This window comes from Pogoniulus pusillus, chromosome Z, assembly GCF_015220805.1.
Source record: "Pogoniulus pusillus isolate bPogPus1 chromosome Z, bPogPus1.pri, whole genome shotgun sequence".
Lineage (NCBI taxonomy): Eukaryota > Metazoa > Chordata > Aves > Piciformes > Lybiidae > Pogoniulus > Pogoniulus pusillus.
The window spans coordinates 95553029-95579081 of record NC_087309.1 but is presented as its reverse complement, the minus strand read 5'-3'; positions in this window follow the sequence as shown (position 1 = coordinate 95579081).

The window sequence follows — 26053 nt, the reverse complement described above, 5'->3', positions numbered from 1 at the left end:
ATCATCTCCCTGGGCAGCTCATTCCAGTGCCTGACCACTCTCTCCATGAAAAACCTTTTCCTAATGTCCAGTATAAACCTACCCAGTCTCAGCTTGAACCCATTTGTGGTGGAGGGGCTGCAGCCCCAAAACAGAGGCCTCTCTATGCCTCTACATGCCTGGACATGTTTTTCTGCCAGGACCAATGGTAGTAAACAGGTTGTGTAACACACACACGCCCAGCCCATGTATCCCTGGGGTCCGCCCAGGTGGTCCCCATATTTGTGAGGGTCCAGGCAAACAGCTCCTGCCTATTAAGGTAAGGTTTGGCTTTCTGCCAACCTGATTGGTCACTTGAGATGGCCAAAAGAGCCATGAATCTTGGCCCAGAGTCTATAAAGGGTGCAAAGGAGTACCATGTGTTCAGAGTATTCAGACTTTGCTGTTTAACCACAGCTCTCTGATCCATATAGCAGCATGCTGCTGCCCTGACCGGCATGCAAGGCCTAGACATAGGATCTGGCCCTCACTTACTTGTATACTCACTGAGGCTCATCCCTCTTGCATTGATCTCAAGGTGCAGTTAGCCTGTCTGCAAATCTTTTGGAAGCAGAGCACATTCACGCCTGCACTTGATACATATATGGGGAACTGATAGGCCCCTAAGCTTAGAGCTGTCTCGAATTATCCACGGAGATCAATCTCCCAGCAGTCTGGCACATACTGCTATCCCGCTGCTTTAGCCTGGAGAATCAGATCAGCAGACCTTCTAGATTATCTGCAAACCCTAACCTAACCCTAACCACTAGCTGTACGGAAGACCGTGGCAGAAGCTGCATGGACAAATCCTCCTCCTGTACCTGGAACCCTGCCAGCTGACCTTTCCTGGACACGCAGCATCCAGTAGACCAGCAGCATCGAGGCAGAGACCACTTCACACCAGGAGAGAAGGTTAGAGAAAACCTGTTTACCCCAGAGACTGGGAAGATTTATCATTCCCCTCACAAGCCGGGAAAGATTTCAGCCTCACAAAGATCCGAACAGGGCACATTTTAAGACACAATCCCAGGAGGGTAATTAATACTTAAGGGCAACACAGGTAAATAAGCTTTGATTCCTTTGTAAAATAACTTATCTCTGCCTTAGAGCAGACACAGTTTCAGCCCCTGCTGGGCAGACAGTATAGCTCCTAAGCAGGCATTAAGCCTAAGGGAATCTTTCTACCTCAATAGCTGATAATTTGATAATTAATAATCCAATCCCTGTAAATATGGCTCACCGGAGAGGTCCCAGGAGACTGGAAAATGGCCAACATGATCCCAATCCACAAGAAGGGTCGGATAGAGGAACCCAGGAACTACAGACCCGTCAGCCTGACCTCAGTGCCAGGGAAACTGATGGAGCAGGTTATCATGGAGGCAATAACTACGCACCTGAGGGATAGCAAAGGGCTCAGGTCCAGCCAACATGGATTTAGAAAGGGCAGATCCTGCCTCTCCAACCTGATCTCCTTCTATGATCAGGTGACCCGCTTGGTGGATGTGGGGAGGCCTGTGGATGTGGTCTATCTGGACTTCAGCAAGGCCTTTGACACTGTCCCCCACAGCAAACTGCTGGCTAAGCTGTCAGCCCATGGCTTGGATGGCAACACTCTGTGCTGGGTTAGGAACTGGCTGGAGGGCCAGACCCAGAGAGTGGTGGTGAATGGTGCCACATCCAGCTGGCAGCCAGTCACTAGTGGTGTCCCTCAGGGATCAGTGCTGGGCCCCATCCTCTTTAACATCTTCAGAGATGATCTGGATGAGAGCATGGAGTCAGTCATCAGCAAGTTGGGGGCAGATGTGACTGGGTTGGAGGGCAGAAGGGCTCTGCAGCAGGACCTTGACCACCTGGACAGATGGGCAGAGTCCAATGGGATGGCGTTCAATAGCTCCAAGTGCAGGGTGCTGCACTTCGGCTACAACAACCCCATGCAGAGATACAGGCTGGGGTCGGAGTGACTGGAGAGCAGCCAAACAGAAAGGGATCTGGGGGTGCTGATTGATACCCGCCTGAACATGAGCCAGCAGTGTGCCCATGTGGCCAAGAGAGCCAGTGGCATCCTGGCCTGCATCAGGAATGGTGAGCACAAGCTCTACAAGGAGAGACTGAGGGAGCTGGAATTGTTTAGCTTGGAGAAGAGGAGGCTCAGGGATGACCTTATTGCTGTCTACAACTACCTAAGGGGGGGTTGTGGCCAGGAGGAGGTTGCTCTCTTCTCTCAGGTCACTAGAACGAGAGGACACAGCCTCAGGATGCACCAGGGGAAATTTAGGCTCGAGGTGAGGAGAAAGTTCTTCACTGAGAGAGTCATTGGACACTGGAATGGGCTGCCTGAGGAGGTGGTGGAGTTGCCGTCCCTGGAGCTGTTCAAGGTAAAATTGGACGTGGCACTTGGTGCCACGGTCTAGCCTTGAGCTCTGTGGTAAAGGGTTGGACTTGATGATCTATGAGGTCTCTTCCAACCCTGATGATACTGTGATACTGTGATACTGTAATATATAATATCCTAATTGTTTTCATAACCGTGCAAAAGAACTACTCAGTGGTTGGAGGTGGGAAATTTGTAAATATTAATTTTAATAAATAATTTTATAAAAAAATTAATACAGTCTCAAATTAATTTCTCACCTCCCCCTAAGAGAAATCCATAGAGAAATCCCCCTTCATAACACCATTCCCTCTTATTCTATCTCAAATTTCCTGTGAGAAGAGACCAACATAGGATACAAATGAGGGAAAGGCAATGAAAGCCAGATGATAAACATATTGTGGCAATAAAAAATAAATAAATTACCAAGAAATTATGCTCTGCATGTTTTGTAGAAAGAACTTTTCTTGTATAGGATGTTATACACAAAATACATTAAAAAAACCCCACAAATTAACAAACAAACACACAAACCTCAAAATAAAAATAACCAAGAGAAAAACAACCAAGCAAAAACCCTAGTACCTACCACAGAATTAGTAGAAGTAAAGACAAGTATAAGGAACAGGTATTTTATTTAAAATTAGTACAGAATATTTAATTTCAGCTAGAAAGCAGTAGTACACTGGATATTTCCAGACTAATGTCCAGTTCTAATACCTTTATGTTAGTATGTTAAGCTAAACAGTCTATGTGTCTGTCTAGGGAGATAATTAATATGTTAGCAAAAACATGCACAGAGGCTTACACAAAGAGAAGTCACTTCTTTCAAATGGATAAACCTGAGTTCTGAACATGGCTTTGTGACTGGCCTCAAATACTGGAGCATGTATAGCTTGGTCAAGGTTTGAGCTACAGATTTGCTTTCTGAAGAGTGCAATTATAATTGTCAAGAAGAGGTGTGTGACAAATAAAAAAATAATTAGAACAAAAAGTGTGAGCATGAGCATGTCAGATAACATAGAAGACTTTATCAGTTTTCACTTTTTTCACTTTTTTTTTTAGGATTATTTCCCATAGATACTTACATTTTTGGCAGTCATACTTAGTGGTGAAACTACAACCTCATAAGAACAGTAGTAACATTTACTCCCTTCCGTTGTCTCCTTGCCCTTCTCTTCCACTTTTGACATTTATACATGTTTAAAGTGAGATTTTAAAAGCCTAGTGGTATGCATTTCCGAGTCCAAACTGGCTTGCCCTCATTTAGGGTGTGCAGTGCTTTCTCTTTCTTTACTTTGTTGTTAGGCTTGCTTTCTTGCTTCTGCTCTGTGATAGTTTGAAGCAAGCTAGAATATTTTGGTAAAAGAACTAGATAATGGGCAGTGAAATGAAAAACAATTGTGTCTCCTTCTCTCACAGTCACGCTGAGAACTCTGGGAAGAAGTAAACATTCTCCATTTTGTCTTTCAATTCTGCCTTTGCCTTCAGACCTAGTCACATCTCATTAACCTTGCTCCCACTAACCTTGCTCCCTAACCTCTTGGCTGCGCCTCTCTTCTTCCTGAGAACTGGGGTAAGGTTGAGAGGGTAAGGGGAGGTGTTGGGGTGGTTTGAGATCCCCTCCTGGGGACTCAGGTTTCTGGGAGGGAAGTTGTGCTTCTGTATTGTTTATCCTTTGTATATTTCTGTATATAACTGTATATATTGTAAATAGCTGCTTGTATATTTGCTGCTGTAAAATAAATAGCTTCATTTATATTCCCAGAGGCCGTCTGAGTTAGCTGGGGCAATTACAAAAGTGTGGGGGGGGGCGGGTAAGAGCCCAAACCATCACATGCTCTGAGGTACACATGACTTGGACAGTGTTTTGGAAAGTGGTGCTGACACCTATTCTCTCGCCAGTCATCTCACCAGGGCCTCAAAGGAAACAAGATGCCACTTTTCTGGCAAAATAGGTTGTGGTGGTAGGCCTAATAAGCCAAATATGGGCTTATCCATGCCCTTGTTTGCTCAAACATGTTCCCCTGCTCCCCCTCCTTCTGTGCTGGGGAAAGCAACTGTGGGAGGGGAGGATTGAAAGCTCTGGCTTCACCTAATGATGAATCTTGTCAAACTGTCATTCTGATTGGCTAATCTATGTCCAATGTCTCATTCATCTCAGGCTGGATATTGAAAAAAGAGATAAGCAGTTAGCACAAGGGCTGCTGCTGCCTCATTTTGCATCTGGAATTTGCCTGGAGAGCTTACCATGAACAGGCTCCAAATGTCTGCATGCAATTGGCCTGCATAGCCAGCGTGACATTGTGCCAAGACTTCACCCTGCATTGCGTCCTGCCTGCTCCTCTGAAAGTCTCCTGCCAAGACAGGAAGTCCTGAAGATACACAGATCATCTAGAAGACCAGGTCAGAAACTATGCTATAGACTCTCAGCTTCCTCAGAAAAGAGGCTGGGAAACTCCAACCCCTCCATGTGCTTTGGGTACTGTTGGATTTATACTTTGTGAGTAAATACTTAAAAGACTCTTCCAGTACAATAGTTGTGTTTGCCATTTTAAAAACAAGTGATCTAGTTTTGCCTGTTCTCTGCGTGTATAAATTTCCAAACTCTGTGTTTTGAACCTTGTGAATAAGTTTTCTGGTGAGTTTCAATGTTAATAAACAGTTTAGATACTTATTAACAATCATCGCCTGGATATCAAAATTAATGCAGATTATTAATTTTGCATAATCCATCACAGAGGTGTCTTTCAGCCAACATTCATGCTTACACCCCCATCATAATTTGAGGACACTTGGGAACTGAAACAAAGGCAAATTTATCATGAGCAGATAGTGTGCTGACACCACTGAGGTTGTTACCTGGGGTCAGGTTTTCCCAGTGAGGCCTTTACACACATCATATGTTTATTTACAGAGTAGCACCTCTCTTCATATTTCATCAGGTTCTTTGAATTGTTTCTTTTAGGACAGTTCTCGATGGGCAGATGGATATCTCATAAAACATTGTGTAATAAATATTATGTACTAACCAAGCTGCAGGGGAAGTTACTGTTCTGGAACATGTTGAGTTTTTCCAGGAAGACTTTTCTGTTACACCTTGTACAGAGGCTCTGGATTGCATGCAGGTTTACACCAAAATTTGTCCTTGAATTATAATTCCTTTAGTGAGAGGAGTAATATTTCTTTTTATTTTATCTATTCACTTGGAAAAATACTTTTGCCAATAAAATACAATTCAGTTGGATAAAATAGGGAGAAAAAAAAGTTATTTTAGCAATCAATTAAGTTTCTTTCTTTTTTAAACATCCAGTGCTTTTTGCCACCTTTTAGTTATTTAAGACACATTAGTTAGGTTTAACTTAGTACCACAGAAGACCAAGTAACTCTTCTTTTTTGTAAGCTCAGTAGAAACTGCATGTCCACCATCACAATGTCAATCTCTATTGTAAACACATGATTATAACAAAACTCCTAACAGCCTCATTGAGTGCTTTTTAAGGTCAAACACCTGAAGGTCTTCACCTACAGCCTTTACTATGCTGGTGTTACCATTCAGAAGTTCCAGTCTCAGTGGGATGGTATCTAAAATGCTGTTCTTGCTTTGCCAATGGAAGTTATACTAGAATTTCCTTTAAAAGATTTTCTAAAGAACTTACAGGAAGAATCTCAGGTTCAATTCCCAGCACATGCTGTGAATCTTACCTTCTCTTGCTGCAATGTTTGGCTCTATAGCTCTATTTCCTACTCTTTTGCAATTGCAGCTCATGATTGTCCATTTATGAAGCAACCTGGGGTTTGAGAGTTTCCTAATGATATGTTACAAGCCCTCATTACAGCTACTTTCAAACAGATGAATGTGGTGTCTTTGGGGTTTTTTTTTAGATCTTTTTTTTGTCATGATTTTCACTTCAGTGAGAAGGTTAAGCAAGCAGGGATTCTTTTATTTCATTTGTAGCCCCTTATTTTCAGTTTTCCAGAAAAGATGATTAACAGAGCAGCCCCAGAGAGCTTTAAGTTTTAAATGTTGAACTCCACCTAAAGCAGTCAGGTTTTTTCCCTGTTGCAGTTGTAAGTTTTTAAAACTTAGAAATACATTTTCACTCTGTTGCGGAGGGCAGGATTAATTCGTGGCCGAGTTGAAAATTTATCAAAAATAGATATTTTTTATTTTTACAAAACCCACCCCCACAACTATATATACAAAGATTAATTTCGTTTGATAAACAGGTTGAGTTGCATGAGAATTCTACAAGGATACCATTAATAATCTGACTATATATTTGGAAGTCAGTTTTTGGAAAAGGACTCAGCTATTAATTAATAGCGGTTTCTTACTAAATTAAGCTAAGCCAAATAACTCACTCAGGCTGGCTCATGCGGTCTGTCTTCCTCCTCCAGCGGCTGCAGGAGTCGTTAAGGGTCGTTAAGGGTCGTTAGGCAGACAAAGGTGTGCCTAACACCAAAGCAAGTCCTTAGTCTCTCTGCAGTCCAGGCACAAGGGAGTGAACGAACTCAGGCAGAGACATGCGTCCAGACACATGCAAAATCCAAAGCAGGAACCCCAAAGGCGGGAAGATCCCCAATATTTATAACCTTGGCTAGACAAAGGGCAGAGTTACCACACCTTAGGCGCGAAAGCACACGGCCAATCCCAGCCTGGCTCCAGCGCGGGAACTCACGGGGCAGTCCCCGCCCCCTTCACGGCTGCAGGGCAGGCGAGGGGGGGGGGAAACCAGGTGGCTTTTCCCCTTTCCCCCCGAAGTCCGGGCAGGAGAGGAATTTAGGGGTACAGGACTCCAGGACATCCCACCCCGGTGGTAATGAGCATCTTTGTCTAGAACTTGAGTGACAGGTGATCCCCCTTCAATTTAGAAACCTATTAATATATATATATCACAGTATCACAGTATCACCAAGGTTGGAAGAGACCTCACAGATCAGCCTTTTCCAACATTAACAATATATAACACATTAATCGCCCCAACAATATTTAACAATACTTAACAAGGCTTAACAATAGCCCAAACAGTATTAATAAAGCTACACAGTCCATTTGAAGATTGCTCTGTTCCTGGTAGAGCAACCAAGTTCATGGCAGAGCCTTGGATGCTCTGAGTCCATGGCTGGAGGTCACAGTCCGTGGGTCCTGATGCCATCATCCACTGGCCACCCCGGTGATATGACTCCATCTCTCGTGTAGCTGGTTCTCCCTTTCCCAGGTGCTGGTCAGGTGGTCAGGAACTGGTCCTCTGCCTCGACCTTAACCTGTAAGGAGACAAAACCTGCCTCGGCCTATAAAGGCCAGGCTTGACAATTAATAATTTGGGACGATCCACCGTGTACTGATCCGGTGGCCTTTTGTACTGGGGCAGGTGGTCAGTGACCACGTGGCTCACCTAGGCAGCAGGTCTTTATTCTGGGGGCTTCTGTAGCTCTCCCCGTGACTGCTGACCATTAAAAGCTGCCGAGCCACTATTACACTAATTCAGTGTTTTGCCTCCCGTATGGGAGACGAGAAAGGGCTAACCTTTCTGTTTGGGGACGAGCTGCAGTTCCCAGTGGGGGGGCTGCCGCTTCTGGGCGAGCCGCTCTGGGAGCCACCGATGGGCGAGCCGCTGCCGCTGGCCCTGGGCTTCTCACGGCTGCCTCTGGGTTTTGCAGCCGATTTCTGAAGGCACCGCACTAGATCCTTCAGCTGCCAGTCTGCCAGCTGCCTTAAGACAGTCTTTGGTACCCCTAAAGTCAGGGCTTGTCTATACCAGCTGTTCTTTTCTCTGGGTCTCCAGTCACTCTGTTGGTCTCTGCCCCTTCCCCTCGGGGAGAAGCCTGAAGGACCGGTCCCCCTGGGGGGGCAGTGCTGCACTGGCCGGACTTGCCTGCGCAGAGTCCTGGGATTTTCTGGGGGAGAAGCACGAGACTGTCTCTCCCCAGCCCCTTTTCCTTCAGGAGACCCAAACCCAAACTGCAGCCCGTGGGCATTCAAGTCAGTTAACAGTTCAGCCCAAGTCATTACGTGCTCTTTAGCATCGTCCTCTGCATTTTTTGCAATCACACATTCAATTTTCTCAACGTTCTTCATTACTTGGATTTGCAGAGTTGCTGGCAAACCCTTCATAATAGGGTGCAGTCTCTCCGGGTCCACAGGGGCATAAAACGGGCAATTGTAATGTCCCTTATCATAGATAGCCTGGACACAGGCAAGTCTGCGGAGAGCAGTGATGAGCTCAGAGGAGCTGGTGACCCGTAGTTCCGTCGGCTCCCCCCAGTAGGCTGGACGGACACTGCTTGCCCAGTAGGCTATCCAAGCGGTGAGGCTGTGTGTCCCCTCGGGTTCACATGTCAGGAACACATCGTCCCCCCAGTCTCCAGCAGCTTCCTGCGAGTCTAGAAGGACTCGGTCCCCACCGGCTCGGGACACTCGATACACATAGTCAGCGACTGAGTCCCCAGGATCTCTCGCATATTTGACCTGTAAGTCACTGAGCTGTGCGTCTGTGAACTGTTTTTTGATCACGGTGGTCCCTGCAGCGCCTTTCCTGCCCTTCACGGACTGAGTTCTTATCACAGGCAGCACGTGCTTGTGCACCGTGGCGCCCTCCTCACCGGAGCTCTCTTCACCACTGGCCACGGGGGAGTCCGGTCGGGACCTGCGCTTTCTGCGTGGCTTTGAGGCTTTCTGCCACGCAGAGGCATGTGCAGAGGAATTCTCTGAGTCTCTTGCAGAGTCTTTTGTGCCTGGTTGCGGGGAACTCCTCTCCCCTGAAGAGCCCCTTGGGGCATTCTCTGCTTTTCTCCCCGATTCCCGCAAATCACTCCATTCAAATTCAGACACGGAGACCGAAGAGGTAGTGTCTGCAGGCGTTACAAGCCTTTCTTTCATCTGGGCAGTCAGTGCCGCGGTCAGGCTCTTTGTCTGCGCCAGCATGCTTTCCCAGATACTTTGGCTTTTAGCTTTTTCTGCTAATAAATCCTTTTCCAAGGCCTGAATTCTTTTTTCATAATTTTCAAATTCGGCCAGAGTCTGGGTCACGACTGATCCCAGAACAACAGAGAAATGCTCCGTTGGAGACTCTGTAATCACAGGGTCTGAACGCTCAGCTAATTTCTCCAGGATTTTCTCCGGATTTTTACAATTTTGCTGAGCCCAAATTAAATCAAGACCTGTGATTAGGCATCCCTTTTCTTGTAGAAATTCTATGATTGAACTACCCTGCTCGCTGCGCCATAATGTTGCGGAGGGCAGTAATAATTCGTGGCCGAGTCGAAAATTTATCAAAAATAGATATTTTTTATTTTTACAAAACCCACCCCCACAACTATATATACAAAGATTAATTTCGTTTGATAAACAGGTTGAGTTGCATGAGAATTCTACAAGGATACCATTAATAATCTGACTATATATTTGGAAGTCAGTTTTTGGAAAAGGACTCAGCTATTAATTAATAGCGGTTTCTTACTAAATTAAGCTAAGCCAAATAACTCACTCAGGCTGGCTCATGCGGTCTGTCTTCCTCCTCCAGCGGCTGCAGGAGTCGTTAAGGGTCGTTAAGGGTCGTTAGGCAGACAAAGGTGTGCCTAACACCAAAGCAAGTCCTTAGTCTCTCTGCAGTCCAGGCACAAGGGAGTGAACGAACTCAGGCAGAGACATACGTCCAGACACACGCAAAATCCAAAGCGGGAACCCCAAAGGCGGGAAGATCCCCAATATTTATAACCTTGGCTAGACAAAGGGCAGAGTTACCACACCTTAGGCGCGAAAGCACACGGCCAATCCCAGCCTGGCTCCAGCGCGGGAATTCACGGGGCAGTCCCCGCCCCCTTCACGGCTGCAGGGCAGGTGAGGGGGGGGGGAAACCAGGCGGCTTTTCCCCTTTCCCCCCGAAGTCCGGGCAGGAGAGGAATTTAGGGGTACAGGACTCCAGGACACACTCTCAGGTACTCTGAACAACAGCTTCTCTCTAACCCAACCTAATCTGTGGAGAGCTGTCTGATGCCTTTCTCATGCTATTTGTCAAACACATGAAATAACTGTTAATTATCCTCCAAGTCCTACTCACCAGGTGGATCAGAGGATCCTATTTTCTAGGTAGATTAATATATGTGTTTCTACTCTGTAACCTACTTTCTGGTACCAGCCCTCATTCTGTTGCAAGAAGCACAACACTCTAAAGGTGTTGCAGACTGGAAGGCTGCTATCAAGTCACTATTGTTTGAAATGTTGCAGGACTCTTTAATGTTCTAAGAAAACAGAAAACTGATGTTTCAAGTTGGACACCACCAAAAAAGTGTTGCCATACTTCAGGACTTGTCCTGAACGTCTCAAGAGCAAGAGTCTTCATTTGCAGAATGGGTATCTTTCTGTGAATTAGGTTTATAGAATGCGTAGAATTTATAGATTCATCAGATGGGTTAGGTTGGAAGGGACCTTAAAGATCATCTAATTCAAATACTCCTGTCATGGGCAGGGAGCAGATTACTCAAGACTTCATCCAACCTGGCCTTGAACACCTCCAGGAAGGGAGCACCGATGACCTACCTGAGCAACCTGTTCCAGTATCTTACTACCCTTCTGTAAAGAACTTCTTTCTAATATGTAGTCTACATCTACCCTTCTTAAGCTTGAAGCCATTCCTCCTCTTCCTATTGCAAAAAGCTCTTGTGAATATGTCACTTCTTGTCATTCCTGTAGGCTCCCTTCAGGTCCCTAGAACCGTCTTTTCTCTAGACTGAATAGCCCCAACTCTTGCAGTCTATCTACAGAGGGGAAGTATCCCTGCCCTGTGATCATCTTGGTGGCTCTCTTCTGGACTCATGCCCAGCAGTTCAATGTCCTTTTTATGCTGGGATTTCAAGAGATGAGGGTCGGGATGTGAATCAACTCCCTCATCTTTTAGATCACATTTGATGCAGCCCAGGATACAGCTGGCCTTCTGGGCTGCAAGTGCACATTGCTGGCTCATGTTGGGTTTTTTTGCCAACTGAAACCTCCAAATCCTCCTTGAGGCTGCCCTTGAGCCGCTCCTTGCCTAGCCTATATTTGTGCTTGGGATTGCCCTGACCTAGGTGTAGGCACTTTATCTCCCGGATTGCTGGTCATACCCTATACATGAAACAAACAAGGAAATAAGAGATTTGTAGTGTAGATGCCCAAATAGAAATACTTCAGAATGTATTTTTAAAAGTAAATCATAAGTTCTGTAAAGATGTTTGAAGTCTATAATTGATTTATTCTGAAATAAAAATTCCTCATTTCTGTGAGGAAGTGGGGGTTTTTTGTTTGTTTTGTTTCTTATTATTCAGATATAATCAGTTACCATTTACAGTGCCTATTAAATCTCCCACTACATTCAGCTTTTGTGGTATAGTTCCTTAGCTTGCAAGCATTATGACAGTACCTTTGTCATCAGATTATCTATTAAACTGCTCCCTGTCTCCACAGGATTTGGAAGCTACATAATGAATGAGTCAAGGAACAATAAAGCAAACAGATGTTGTTACTCAACTGTCTTAAAGTCAGGCTAGCTACTGAGTCTCACCCTGGTGAGGTGCCAGTTAGTTGTTAAAAATACTTGTTTAAAATTGAGATGTTGGTGATGTGATTTGCAGATATTGAACATCATTATTGTCTCTGACATCAAGGAGACTTACTTTTGCATTTAACAAGTGACATATTTTATATATATATATATATTCTGAGAAAGCAGGCTGTAGATGTTCAAAACTGGGCACTCAAGAAGTCTGGAAATTCCTTAGGATTCAGGATAAATGTCTTTCTGATAAAGGGCTCCATCTGCAGAATGAATGAGGCGGAAAGGTGCTCCACATAAGCATAGCTGCATGTGATGTAGAATAAGTTCCTGAGAAAATTTGCAGTTCCACATGGACAGGAAAGTTTAAATGGTGCTCAATAAATATGGCTGTAATTTGAATACAGAGACATAAAATGCTAGCAAACCCACCAAATGAACTGTAAGAATGTTTTTCTCAGATAGTAATGCTCCTTTGTAGTAATGAGTAGGTAAGTGATCATTAGAAAATAGTATCTAAGTTCATATCTTACCCAATGTATTCAGTTAATATTTTCTTTTTCCTTCCAGTCAAAATAGGAAAGAAACTTAAATGGTAGTGGAATGAGAGATCAATATCACTTACTCACCCAGCAATTACATTTGTGAAATTATGTTCTTCCAAATAAACTTTAGATCATTTAAATTATATTTTCTTTACAACCCTTTTCCTGACAGAATCCATATAGTTTCAAAAATTAATTAAAAAAATATTTTAGATACAGCTCTTCCTAAGTTGTGGATACCCCTGTGGCACATGGATGCTTATGAAAGAAAAAAAATGCCTTTTGTTTATATAGAAACATAGAATAATAGAATGATCTGGGTTGGAAGGAACATCCAAAGGTCATTTAAGTCCAACCCCCCTCTACAGCAAGCAGGAACATCCTCAACTAGCCCACATTGCCCAGAGCCATGTCCAGCCTCACCTTGAATATCTTCAGAGATGGGTTCCTCAGCCACCTCCCTGGATAACCTGTTTCAGTCCCTGCTTTGGACCTGCTCCATCAGGTCCATGTGCTTCCCATATTGAGGGCTCCAGAGCTGTTAGCAGGTGAGGTCTCACCAGAGCAAGGTGGCAGAATCACCTCTCTGAATCTGCTGGCAACACATCTTTTGATGTAGTTCAGAATGTGATTTTCCTTCTGTGCTGCAAGTGCATACTATCTGCTCATATCCAGCTTCTCACCCATCAGCACCCCCAAGTCTTTTTCCACAGGGCTGTTTCTATCATCTCATTCTCTAGTCTGTATTAATAGTGAGGACTGTTCCAGACCAGGTGCATGACCCTGCACTTGGTCTTGTTGAACTTCGTGAGGTACACCTCTCCAGCTTGTCCAGGTCCCTCTGCATGACACCCTGTCTCTCTGACAGTACCACTCAGCTTGGTGTTATCTGCAGACCCACTGATGGTGCACTCAATCTCACTATCTATATCATTGGTAACAATATTAAATAGCACAGGTCCAATTACAGACCCCTGAGGGACTCTCTTGTCATTGATCTCTATGACTTAAACCATTGAGAACTGTCCTCTGCAAGTGACCATCTAGCCAATTCTTTATCCACTGAACAGTCCATCCATCAAATTTGTATCTCTCCAGCTTGCTGAGCAGGATGTTGTGGGGGACTCTGCCAAAGGTCTTGCAGAAGTCCAGATAGATCACATCCATAGGTTGACCCTTAACTACTGACATAATCACTCTATCATAGAAAGTCACTATACTGTTCAGGCAGGATTTACTCCTAGTAAAGCCATGCTGGATGTCTTGAATCACCTCTCTGTTGTCCACATGTCTTCACATGTCATCTAGGAGGATCTGTTCCAAGATCCTCCCAGATGAGCTTGACAGGTTGGTAGTTCCCAGGGTAGTCTTTTTGAAAATGGGTGCACGGTTTCCTTTCTTCCAGTCCCCAGGGACCTCACCTGACTGCCAGAGCTTTTCAAATATCATGGAGAGTGGTTCAGCAATTACATCAGCTAATTCCCGCAGGACTCTGGAATGAATTTCATCAGATCCTAGGGACTTCTTTCCCATTTTCAAAAACAGTAGAAAGGGGGAGCTAGGGAACTACAAGCCAGTCAGTCTCACATCTGTGTCCAGTGGGATCATGGAGCAGATCCTCCTGGAGGCAATACTGAGAGAAGAGAATAATGAAGAGGTAATCGGGTACAATCAACATGGCTTCACCAAGGGAAAATCCTGCCTGACAAACCTAGCGGCCTTCTATGAACAAGTCACAACATTCATAGATGAGGGGCGAGCAACTGATGTCATTTACCTGGACCTGAGCAAGGCCTTTGATACTGTCCCACACCATATCCTAGTCTCCAAGCTAGTGAAATATGGGTTTGATGAGTGGACCACTGGATGGATAAAGAACTGGCTTGATGGCCGCATCAAAAGAGTGGCTGTCAACAGCTCCGTGTCCAAGTGGAGGCTAGTGACAAGCAGAGTCCTTCAGAGATCAGTCCTGGGACCAGTCTTGTTCATCATCTTTGTCAGTGACATGGACAGAGGCATTGAGAGAACCTTCAGCAAGTTTGCAGGTGACACCAAGCTGTGTAGTGCAGCAGACATGCTGGAGAGAAAGGATGCCATCTAGAGGGACCTGGACAGCCTGGAGAGGTGGGCACAAGCCAACCTCATGAGGTTCAACAAGACCAAGTGCAAGGTGCTGCACCTGGGTCAAGGCAATCCCAAGCACAAATACAGGCTGGGCAGTGACTGGCTGGAAAGCAACCCTGAGGAGAAGGACTTCGGGGTGCTGGTGGATGAGAAGCTCAACATGAGCTAGCAGTGTGCAGTCTGGAGGGCCAAGCCGATCCTGGGCTGCACTAGGAGAAGTGTGGCCATCAGGTCAAGGGAAGTGATTCTCCCTCTCTACTCTGCTCTGGGTAGACCCCACCCAGAGTACTGTGTCCAGTTCTGGAACCCCTATTCCAAGAGGGATGTGGAGATGCTGGAGCATGTCCAGAGAAGTGCCACGAGGATGATCAGAGGTCTGGAGAACCTCTGCTATGAGGACAGACTGAAAGAGTTGGGGCTGTTCAGTCTGGAGAAGAGAAGGCTCCGAGGTGACCTTATTGTGTCCTTCCAGGATCTGAAGGAGGCCTACAAAAAAGCTGAGGAGGGACTTCTTAGGATATCAGGTAGTGACAGGACTAGAGAGAATGGAGCAAAGCTGGAGGTGGGTAGGTTTAGGCTGGACATGAGGAGGAAGTTCTTCAGCCTGAGAGTGGTGAAACCCTGGAATAGGTTGCTCAGGGAGGTGGTTGAGGCCCCGTCCCTGGAAGTGTTTAAGGCCAGGCTGGATGAGACTCTAGACAGCCTGATCAAGGGTAAGGTGTCTGTGCCCATGGCAGGGGGTTGGAACTAGATGATCCTTGTGGTCAATTCTGACTCATTCTATGATTCTATGACTTGCATATCTTCAAATTCCTCCGGTGATAATGCTTCTTGTCTTCACTTAGAGTGGCAGGAACTTTGTCTCCCTGGTCTCCATCTTGTGGGCCATCACCATGGGAGCCATGAGGAGAGGCGTTGCCAGTGAAGATTGAGGCAAAAAAGTTGTTAAGAATCTGTCTTCTCTTTGTCTGTTGTTACTAGTTCCCCACTTTTGCTCATCATAGGGGCTACACTTTCTTTAACCTTCCTTTTCTGGTTTATGTACCTGTAGAAGCCTTTCTTGTTTTTCCTTACATCCCTTGCCAAGTTCAAGTCCAGCTGCAACTGGACCTTCCTGGCCTCGTCAACTGGGTAATGTCCTAATACTTTTTCAAGGGTGCTTATTCCCTCTTCCATTTCCTGTGTAGTCCCAACTTGTCTTTTAGTTTGACCAGAAGGTCTCAACTCAGTCATGATGGTCTCTTGCCTTCCTTGTCTGAATTCTTACACCTGGGGATTGAGATCTCTTGTGCTCTACAGAAAGCATCCTTAAAGGTCTGCCAGATCTGTTCCTGTCTTTGTTCTGAGGGCAGTTTCCCACGGGCTTCTATTTACTAACTCCTTGAAGATCTGGAATTTTGTTTTCCTAAAATTTAGGGTCCTAATTATGCTTATCACGGGCTTCATACCCCTCAGGACAGTGAACTCCAGTAGCACATGATTGCTGCAGCCCAGGCTGACTTCGATTTTGACATCCCTGATGACTTCACCTGCATTTGTGACCAGGTAGAATAATGCATCCCCTTGGGTAGGGCTGTTCATTTCTTGTCTTAAGAAGTTACCATCTGGGCACTAGAGGAGCCTTCTGGATTGCCTGCTTCTAGCCATACTCCTTTCCCAATGGATGTCAGGATGGGTAAAATCCCCCAGAAGGATGAGACCATGTAATGGTAATGTCTTCTCAGTCTAGAGTAAGAAGGCTTCATTAGCAGGCTGTGCTCGATTGGGCAACCTGTAGTAGACTCCTACCACAAGGCTTTCTTTGTTGTCCCAATCCATAGTTCCTACCCATAAGCTTTTGACCGGCTCATGGCTGTTCTTTAGTGACAACTCTTCACACTCTATACACTTCTTTACATAGAGAGCAACACCTCCACTCCTTCTTCCTCCCTTGTCCCTTCTGAACAGCTTGTAGTCATTGAGAGCCATGCTCCAGTCATAGGATTCAGCCCACCAAGTTTCTATAACTGCCACTGGGTTGTAGCTTTCCTGTAGCAGAGTACTACTCTCTACTCTTCTCCTGCTTGTTGCCCATACTGCATGCACTTGTGTAGAGACACTTCAGCTGGGCTGCCAGCCATGTCACCTTCTTAGAAGGGCACCTCATTATCTCCCCAAAGCATTTCATGGGAGCTACTCTCCTGTCTCTTACTACTTCAGAGGCCCCTGGCCCATTTCTGTAAGACCTTGCTTTTGAGGCAGTGTTCACAGCATGCTTCAGGGCAACAGGTTGAAGGCCTTTAACATCCCCCCATCCTTCTAACTCTGGTGTCTCCTGATGACACGTCACAGACAGTTTTGATACCTTGGCCATTTCCCACCTCAAGTGAAATGGCAGACGGAAGGCTGTCCTTAGGCTCATCTCTAGTGCATCTGGTTTTAACCCCTCCCCTTTTGAGCCTAATTTAAAGCCCTTTCAATGTGTCCTGCCAACTTCTGTGCCAGGAGCATTTTCTCACTCTGTTGCTAGCAGACCCAGTGCCACATAAAGTTAAACAAGATTTAAAAAAAAAAAAATTCTGTTGATGGGTGGTGCCAGGTTCTGTCACTGCAGCCTACATATTTGTGTGCAGCCTCTGTCTGGGTATCCACAGCTTTCCTAACAAGCTTTCAGCTGAGTCATAATCATGGTTGGATCCCTTTGGGCAACTAACCTTGCAGGTTGTCAGGACACACACAGACAAATCACCCTTGATTGCCCTTGCTTGTGATCGCTCTGCTACAGGAGTGTTTAAACAGCCTGCAGCTGATCCCGTCTCCCTCACAAGAGAAAGCAGAACCCAGCCAGGCTCTGCTGGCTTTTTGAGCTCCCTGGATACAGAAAGGCCACGTTGTCACTGAATTAAATGAAACACTGACTTCCCAGTCTGCCACTGGCACTGAGTGGTTTCAATGGTGGTCTCTTGACTATTCTGAGACTGATGTGCATATGAAACTTAGGAAACAATACAGCGCATACCATCATAAAGTGTCTCTACCTTTCTGTTACCTAAAAGAAAATAGAAGTGCCTGGCAATAATTGGCTTACCTGTACCATCCTCTACAGCTGTTTTAGCTTTGTGGTTTAAGCAAAACTCTATTTTACTACACCCTACCTGATAAAAAACCTAGTACAGATGTGGAGTATTGCTTTTTCCATCCACCTTGATGCATGTTCTCACAACTATGAAGGATGAGAACAGTTAAGTTGCTCTTTATTAGGTTTTTTGGATGATCTTCTGAAGCATCTACAATTAAAATTCTGTGTGAGTTTTCACATACATGTAATAAGACCTTGGCTTCCTATTCTCTTATCATTCTGGGTGTTTGGTCCTATCTACTATGTTATGAATCCACCAAACTTGCCGATTACATGTTGTTTCTTCATTAGTAGATATCACTTTCAGAGCTAAAATTTGAGACTGATGCATTTTACTAAAAATTTTCATCTGAGACCATGTCTCTGCTATGAAGCTTCCACAGAGTGCTACAAGGCATTTTTTTTTTCAGTTATCATTTACAATAGTATGAACTATTAATTTGTAATAGCTAATGCAAATAACTGGAGTACTTCTCAGACACTATTCCCTTGCTAATGGAAGTATGATGCAGGCAACAGATAAAACAGGAACGGATTAACACAAAATGGATTTCAAAGGCATTTTTAGTATATATATATATATATATATATATATATATAGACTAGTTTCTCTCACCTCTCATCTTACTGTTGTGTCCCAGGTTCTGGAACTGTCAGTGTTTTCCTACAGCACTATTACTTATCAAGTGTACATTTTCTTCATTCTTTAGAAGGTGTAGACCTAAAGATTGCGCATCAGTCAGATTAGACTGAGTAGGATATTTCAGAATACAAAGGGTTAGGAGACCCTCGCAGTGTAATTATTTTGCTACAATTGAAGGACTTTCTGCTCGTCTTTGTTTATTTTCTTGGGTTCTTTTTAAGGGAAAATAGCTCTACACATGATTTTTACTTACAGTTTCTACTTCAAATCTCTTTTTAAATCTCTTCACCATGCTTGAGACTATTGTATTTTTTTAGATATCAAAAAAGTAGATTATGATAGCATGTGATCTGCAAATCCTAAGTATATATTTTGGAAAGTATCCTCTGGGATGATTCAGAATAATTCCTTTATTTTACGTTTTTCTGTTGTCTTGTCCCTGCAATACAGCTATATTTTTATGCAGCTGATATAAAGTAAACAGAGAGCATTCTAATTTTACTTTGCTGATGTATAAATGTGCCATTTCATATAACTATCTGTTTTTCTTTGTTGTAACTTCTTTCTCTCAGTTTCAGCCTGCAGCTTTCCCTTTTATTTGATCATCATAGTTTATATCACATTCCGGACATCACTTCTTCCCAGGAGAAAAACAGGATTTCATATTGCTACTCGTGATTCCTAAGGCAAACTGAAAGGGCGCTGACTGAATTAATGTTTCCTTTGCTGTTTTCAGGGCTTATTGGTTTTATTTCCATTAGCTCATGGATCCGATGTTTTTTCTATCTCTAATAATATTCTTTATGAAATGATTGACAATTTCACAGTAGCTTACACTTCATCAGAATAAAATTTTTGTTAAACAGAAAATTAATCTATCTGATTGTTACCTGGGAAAAAAAAAAAAACTGATTGAATAAACTCAAAGTCTAGATTACCAAATTTTCTATGCATTTCTCTTCAGAGAGAAATTCACATAAGCAGGTATTGAGATTATCTACTTAGTGTCTCCAGGAACAATTGCTTCAGAACTAGAAAAGTATCTATGAGTTCCTTAATATACTCAAATCTATAAAAACCTTTGTTTTTCTGATGGAAGCAATTTCCTACATCAAAATACAACAAGTGTAATTAATAATATTTTTAACGAAAATCGTGTTCTGATGCTAGATTTCTGCCAAGAAGATTCCTGTCTCTTATACTGTGATATTAGAAGCTAAAGTTTGGACAGCTTTGTCATTCTTGGAAGAAATTAATGTTTTCTATTTCTAATTTGATATTGTAACTTTGAAGCCATAGACAAACCTGTCTTTGACAGCAACAAAACAAATCTAGACTTTTAAATACTATTTCTCCTCCATATTTGTTCACAACATCATAGATACAGGTTCCTTATTCCTCATGTAAGTAACGTCGGAAACTGTAGATAGTGTAATAGAACTTAGCATTGAAGACTCATTCTCCTTGACAAATATTCCTAGTGGAATAACAGAATTTTTTTTCTGTAGTCCAGAGTTTGGCACTAAATACTTTTCTATTGGCAAACAAATTATCAATGCTCTTTCCTTCTGTTCACCATTCTAAATTGATCTATTTATCATACTACACTCCTGGAACTTAAGAAAATTCATCTTAGTGGGTAATGCAGCTGCAACAAAAGGCATCACTCAGACATGTGGATTACCATGTCTTGTACTTATAGGACAGACTATTAGATTCCTTCACAATACTGAGGGTAAGACACAGGAAAACTTTGTCTGAAGAATTTGTTGCTTTGTTACCTGAAGTTCTCAAAGAGAGATTTAGTGGAGCTTTGAACAACTTGGTTTAGTGAAAGGTGTCTCTGCCTGTGGCAGAAGGGTTGGACTGGATGATTTTTGCCCTCTAACCCAAGATATTCTCTGACTGCATTCTTCTCTTTCTTCCAGCTCATACAAAAGGATAGTTTCACACAGTACTGAGCGAAAAATTCTGATCATATGTCATTCAGCAATGACTTTGACATGTTTATTGATGTCAGGCTTACATAGATTTACTGATATTCTCTTTGTCATTTCTGTCCAGGTAGCTGTCTCTCAGTTACTCATTTTTTATGCTGGCTTGGGATTGCTAACTCTAAATAGATAAGTGGGGAAAAATGAACAGAGGTCAAAAAAGGAAGTCAAATCACCAGTGAGATGAGAAATACGACTTTTTTCGCAATTTCATTGCAGTACAATGTATTTGTGATATTTTTTCAAGCCAGTAAGTATATAATTCGTGGATAGCTCAAAGAAAATGTTGTTTTCTCATAACAATCTACTTAGTGTTTTTTATAAAGATTTTTTTTTAACATCTTCAATAGACCTCCTTCCTAACTACTTCACAATACCTAATGAGAAGATATTTAAGGTTATGGGCTAATTTTAAATGTTTGTCAAGTTGTGAATTGGCATGTTGTGTATTTTAAAAATTCTACTGAGTTACAATTCTGACTGTGATCCTTTTCACTCTTATCCTTTGTCATTGATTGGAGAGAGAGGCACTTCCAGTGGATTCAATGCAATAATGTCCTTTTTCTTTCATTGATTAGATTAATATATTTGTAGTAAGTAGAAATGACAGGATCAGCTCATTGTGTCTTTCTTTGTCTATGAGAAGAAAATGGAATGAGAAAGTCTGGAAAATAAGGATTAAGCAGTTACTATGAAGTTCAGAATCTTTTGTTTTGTCATTTGATATAACCTTTGACATAAAAGTTGAAGGTTGAAACCATATGCTACTATAATATTGCAGGTTAGTCAAACTTACTAATTATTTTACTTATTATTATTCATACAAATTGTGTCTGCCATAGTAATTTGTGTTTGGTTTGTTGCTTCTTTTTTTTTTTTTTTTTTTAATTGACTTTGAATCAAGATTCTGGACAAAGGTTTAGTTTGTCCCTTCTGTGAAGGGCCTGTTTGTGTTTGTCTTCTTCATCCTATTAAATTCTGTCAGCATCCTGGCTAATGCTTTTGGGAGCCCAGTCTGTTTTGTTGATGCCAAGCATTACTTTTAAACAGAGGTCAACAATACATTGCATACCTACCACATTATCTCATTCTAAACATCAGTAGTTTGTTAGAATCCATCAAAATCACAGTGTTACATTTGGCTGAGCTGGAGCTAATCCTGCTCAAAGCATCCATGTAGTGCTGCGTTTTGCATTTCTGCAACATTATCTGTGTTTTGGCTGCTGCTGAATAAGCATCCAGGCTTTGATTTTCCAACATTTCCCCACCCTGAGAGTATGCTGCAGGGTGGGCAAGATCTTGGGAAGGGACACAGTCAAATGAGCTTATTCAAACTGGCCAAAGGGGTATCCCATGTCATATGACATCAGCTCAGGTATAAGAGTGAAATGAATGAAGTAAGTTTGGGAAGATTCAACCATGGCATCTGGCCTCCACAGGAACCATTGCACATATAAAGCCCTGCTTCCCAAGACTGACCCCTGTCTGCTGATGGAAAGCAAAGAATAATGTATCTGTCCACTTTCACTGTCCATATTGTCTATGACTTGTGCTTATTATTATTATTATTAAACTGCTTCTATCTTGTAATTGGCTTTTGTTACATTTTCCCCTCTCTCCTGTTTGTCTAAGAAGGGGAGTGATAGAGTGGCTTTGGTGGGCATGTGGATTCCAGTTAGGGTTGTTTTAGGTTTTGGTTTTAAGTGCTCTGAAAGCTTATTATTATCACTAGGTGTATTAAAAGACTTGGAAACAGCCTTCAAAAAGAGGCCGCTGTCATGGCATTGTGTTCCCTCCTATGTGTTCATTTGGAAAGGGATTGTAGGAAACATTCTTCCTGACATATTAACATGGTCAGTTGAGTTTATTTTTCACTGCCCTTATTAGTTCTTATTTAGTAAGAACAATGTGAAAAATTACCAGAATAGTGAAGATGTCTCTGTCAGGTTAAGCAAACATTTTTTTTGTCTCAACATTCTTTGAAAAAGAATGCAGAATTTACAGTTTGTGGTGATATCAGAACTTTTTTGCAGTCAATCACAAAATAGATACAAGTAGACAGCTTCATACACATTTTCTTTGAACTTCAGTATATTTGCTTTGTAAAAGTGCCTGTGAAAAGTGAATACAGCTGTGTAGACAGTGCAGCCAGTAAGTTCAGAAATTACTTTGAGACTATTACTTATAATAACACAGCACATAAAGAGTAAAAACCCATCTACCTAATTCTTCATCAAATTTACCTTTTAAATGCTTGGAAATGACTGCCAGGTCTTTGGAAGCAATGGATGCTGTTTACCCTGATATTATTAAAGCTTTTAACACTGTTTCTCCTTAAATGCTCATAGAGAAACTGGCTTCTTATGGCTTGGATGGGTATATTCTTTCCCTACCAATCTGAGTAAGAGTGTTGATCTGCTTGAGGGTAGGAAGGCTCTACAGAGGGACCTAGAGAGTCTGGATCAGTGGAAGAAAGCCAGTTGTATGACATTCAAATAGTACAAGTACCAGGTCCTATCTTTTGGTTACAATAACCCCATGCAATGCTACAGGCTTTGGGAAGAGTGGCTGGAAAGCTGTCCAGCAGAAAAGGACATGGGAGTGCTCATCAAGAGCCAGGTGAACATAAGCCATGAAGTCTAACAACATCCCGCCCTGTATCAGGATTAGTGTGGCCAGCAGGAGTAGTGAAGTGATCATACCCCTGTACTCAGCACTGGTGAGGCCACATCTCTGATGTTCTGTGATGGGCCTCTTGCTACCACTACTACCAGTGGTAGGTTAATATCTGGATTTGATTTTTAATGTCTTTTCCAACCTAAGTATTTCTATGATTCTACGATTAACTGAACTATGTAGTCTTTTCAGTGAACTCTTCACTTCTCATCCACCACTTAAAGCAGGGTTACACCAGGAGCAGTCTCCAGAACAAATTCTAATTCTATGAATCCTGAGACACAGAGGCATGATGGCTCCCACCATTTTCCTGGGCTCTTAAGCAGCATATCTGATGCATCATTGTAACTTACTCCATTGAGGACAAAATTAGCACGTAACAGTGAGAAAGAAAAAACAATCAAGCCAAACAGGTCAAATTAGCCACCCTGGTAAAATTATCTAACAAAGAGAAATAGAAATGAGAAGCTTTGGACTGCAGAAGATAGACAGAGGACAGATGATTCAAGCAGTCTTGGCTTGTGTAATAATATTTTAGCATTTGTTTTGCTGTGTTACTCAAACATCCATTTCTTCCATCTGTAGCGCAGGGAATCTAATGGTTATTTACCTGCCTAATAAGTATCTCGTGAGAATTAAGGAATCAATGTTCAGTAACACTTTTAACTAAAGTAACGAAATTAAGCTAATTAAATGTTTAAGTATTTTTATTAAGTGTAAGCAGTGTTATTAAGTGATCCAATGGAAGGAAGAAGTCATACTTGACTTGACTTTTATGGAACCATAAAATTTAGAGTGAGGAATTCAATTCTATTTCAGTCCACTATGGACCATGATTGTGACATATGTATTTGAACTGTAAATTTCAAAGCAGTTCAATAAGTTCTGAGATCTCAAGCTCAGATTAAGTACCCAGGAAATCAGAGAGCCTTTCTGGTTTATTTTGTGCTAGAGAATCAGCTTAGTAGACCTCTGACCATATCAATCATCTGTTTTGTTTTGTTTTGTTTTTTATCCTTCCCATAGGGGATCACTTTTTTGTCTACAGAAAAATGTAGGTTGATTAGACTCAATTTCTGATGGGAAAGTGAAAACACTCCAAAACACTAGCTAGAGACAACAACTCTATCTAACCCTTTCCCCTGAGACTGGAAAAAAAGCATAGTCAATGTGCATTGTAAGTTGCTCCTTTCCTTTATGCCAGGAAACATAACTAGTGATTGTTTTGCAGCAAACAGTAATTGGACTGCTCTAAAAGAATGGTTGAGTATCTGGAGGAAATGTTCCCCTCAGAAGTATTTTAAGAGCCCCAAAGAAGATTACTGCATTATCCTGGCATAAGACAGCAGCTGAAAAATGGAAAACTGTCCCTGCAAACTATTCAAATTTAGTGATTGCAAACTTTCGGTATCTCCGTCACTCTCAATGTAATAATCATCTGCAGGAGATGAACTTGGTGTCTTTAAAAACTGAAGTAATTGTATTATCTAGATCTGACTTACTCTGATGTAGGTAACCTTGCAATTGTATCCTTTTCAGCTAAGAGATAACAAAGAACTGTCAAACCGGGTTGGATAAGAGGTGTATCAAACATGTATTCTATGTCTGAAAAATACCCATGACAGACTTCCTAGAAAAAGGAGTCATACAAGATATAATTACTACCATCTCACCTTCTCCAGCTTCTTCCCCACAGCTTTTTATTGACTTTCTATGTTAAAGATTATGTTGGAATGATCATGTTTATTATCCACCAATAAATCTATAACCTAGTTACTTCATAAACCTATTTATTTATTCTGTTTTGCATGAGAATACTTCAATAGTCTTCATTTTTGTGTGCCTGATGGAAGTGTATTTCCTTTTATTTATTTTGAACTTGCAGCCCCTTGATTCTTTTGAGAAGTCATGAATAATCTCACTGCCATTTCTCATTTCATAGATATCTATTTCATATGTACATACAATCAACTCCACACATCCAACTACACAAGTAGTCTGTGATGGTTTCGGGGTTACCCACCCCATCTCCACTTTGGAAATCACCCAGACTAGACTCAGCCAGCTCTGGAAATTGAATGAAGTTTATATTTACAGTTTAGCACAATATACAAGCAGATATTTACAGCATATACAGTTATATACAGAAATAAACAAGATAAAAGGTAATACAGAAACACAACAGCCCTCCCAGAAACCTGAGTCCCCAGGAGGGACTTCCAACCACTCTTCCACCTTTTCTCAACCCTCAACCTTACCCCAGACGTTGCCTTGTGCCCAAGGAAGAATGGAGGGTCGGCCAGGGGGGTTAGGAAGCAGGTGGATTAATTAGGTTAGCTTAGAGAGAGAAGAATGCAGCCACAGCCTGGACAGAGAGCGACTCCCTTATCTATGTTTGGATTCATGCTCTTATATCTCTCAACAAGCCTATGAGTGAAATGAACATCACTATTGTTTCTCTTTCACAGCCTGTAATCTAGTTCTTTTCACCAAAACATTCTATCTAGGTTCAAACCAGCATGTAGTTTTTTCTTGGTTGTATTTCTGAATCCTGTACAGGAAAAGCAACCAGAAATCAAATTCAGTACTCAAAAAATGGGATTTAGACAATGACCAAGATGGTAATTTCTGTCTATTTTCCAGATCCTTTTCAATTAAGACGAAATATTCTATTTGCATTTCAGACTGACACTGACCATTAGACTGATGTCTACAGGGAGCTATTCAAGAGTTTCTAGGCCATATACTTGTTTTCAAAAGAAAATTTAATCAATACACACAATTTACTATGATTTATGACTACTGGAAAGATGTTATTTACATTTCTGTCATTCTCAAGCCATCTCAAAATAAAGCACATTCATAGAGCTGTCTTGATTGCAAATTGCAAAAATTAGAAGAATGTCAAATGTCATTCTAGTGTGTATTTTATTGCCATGGCAACACAAAGGTAACTGAGTAGATTAAGCTACAAATTATGTAGTCAGCTATTTAAAGATCTCAATGAAAGTCACTTAATCAAGCTTATTAT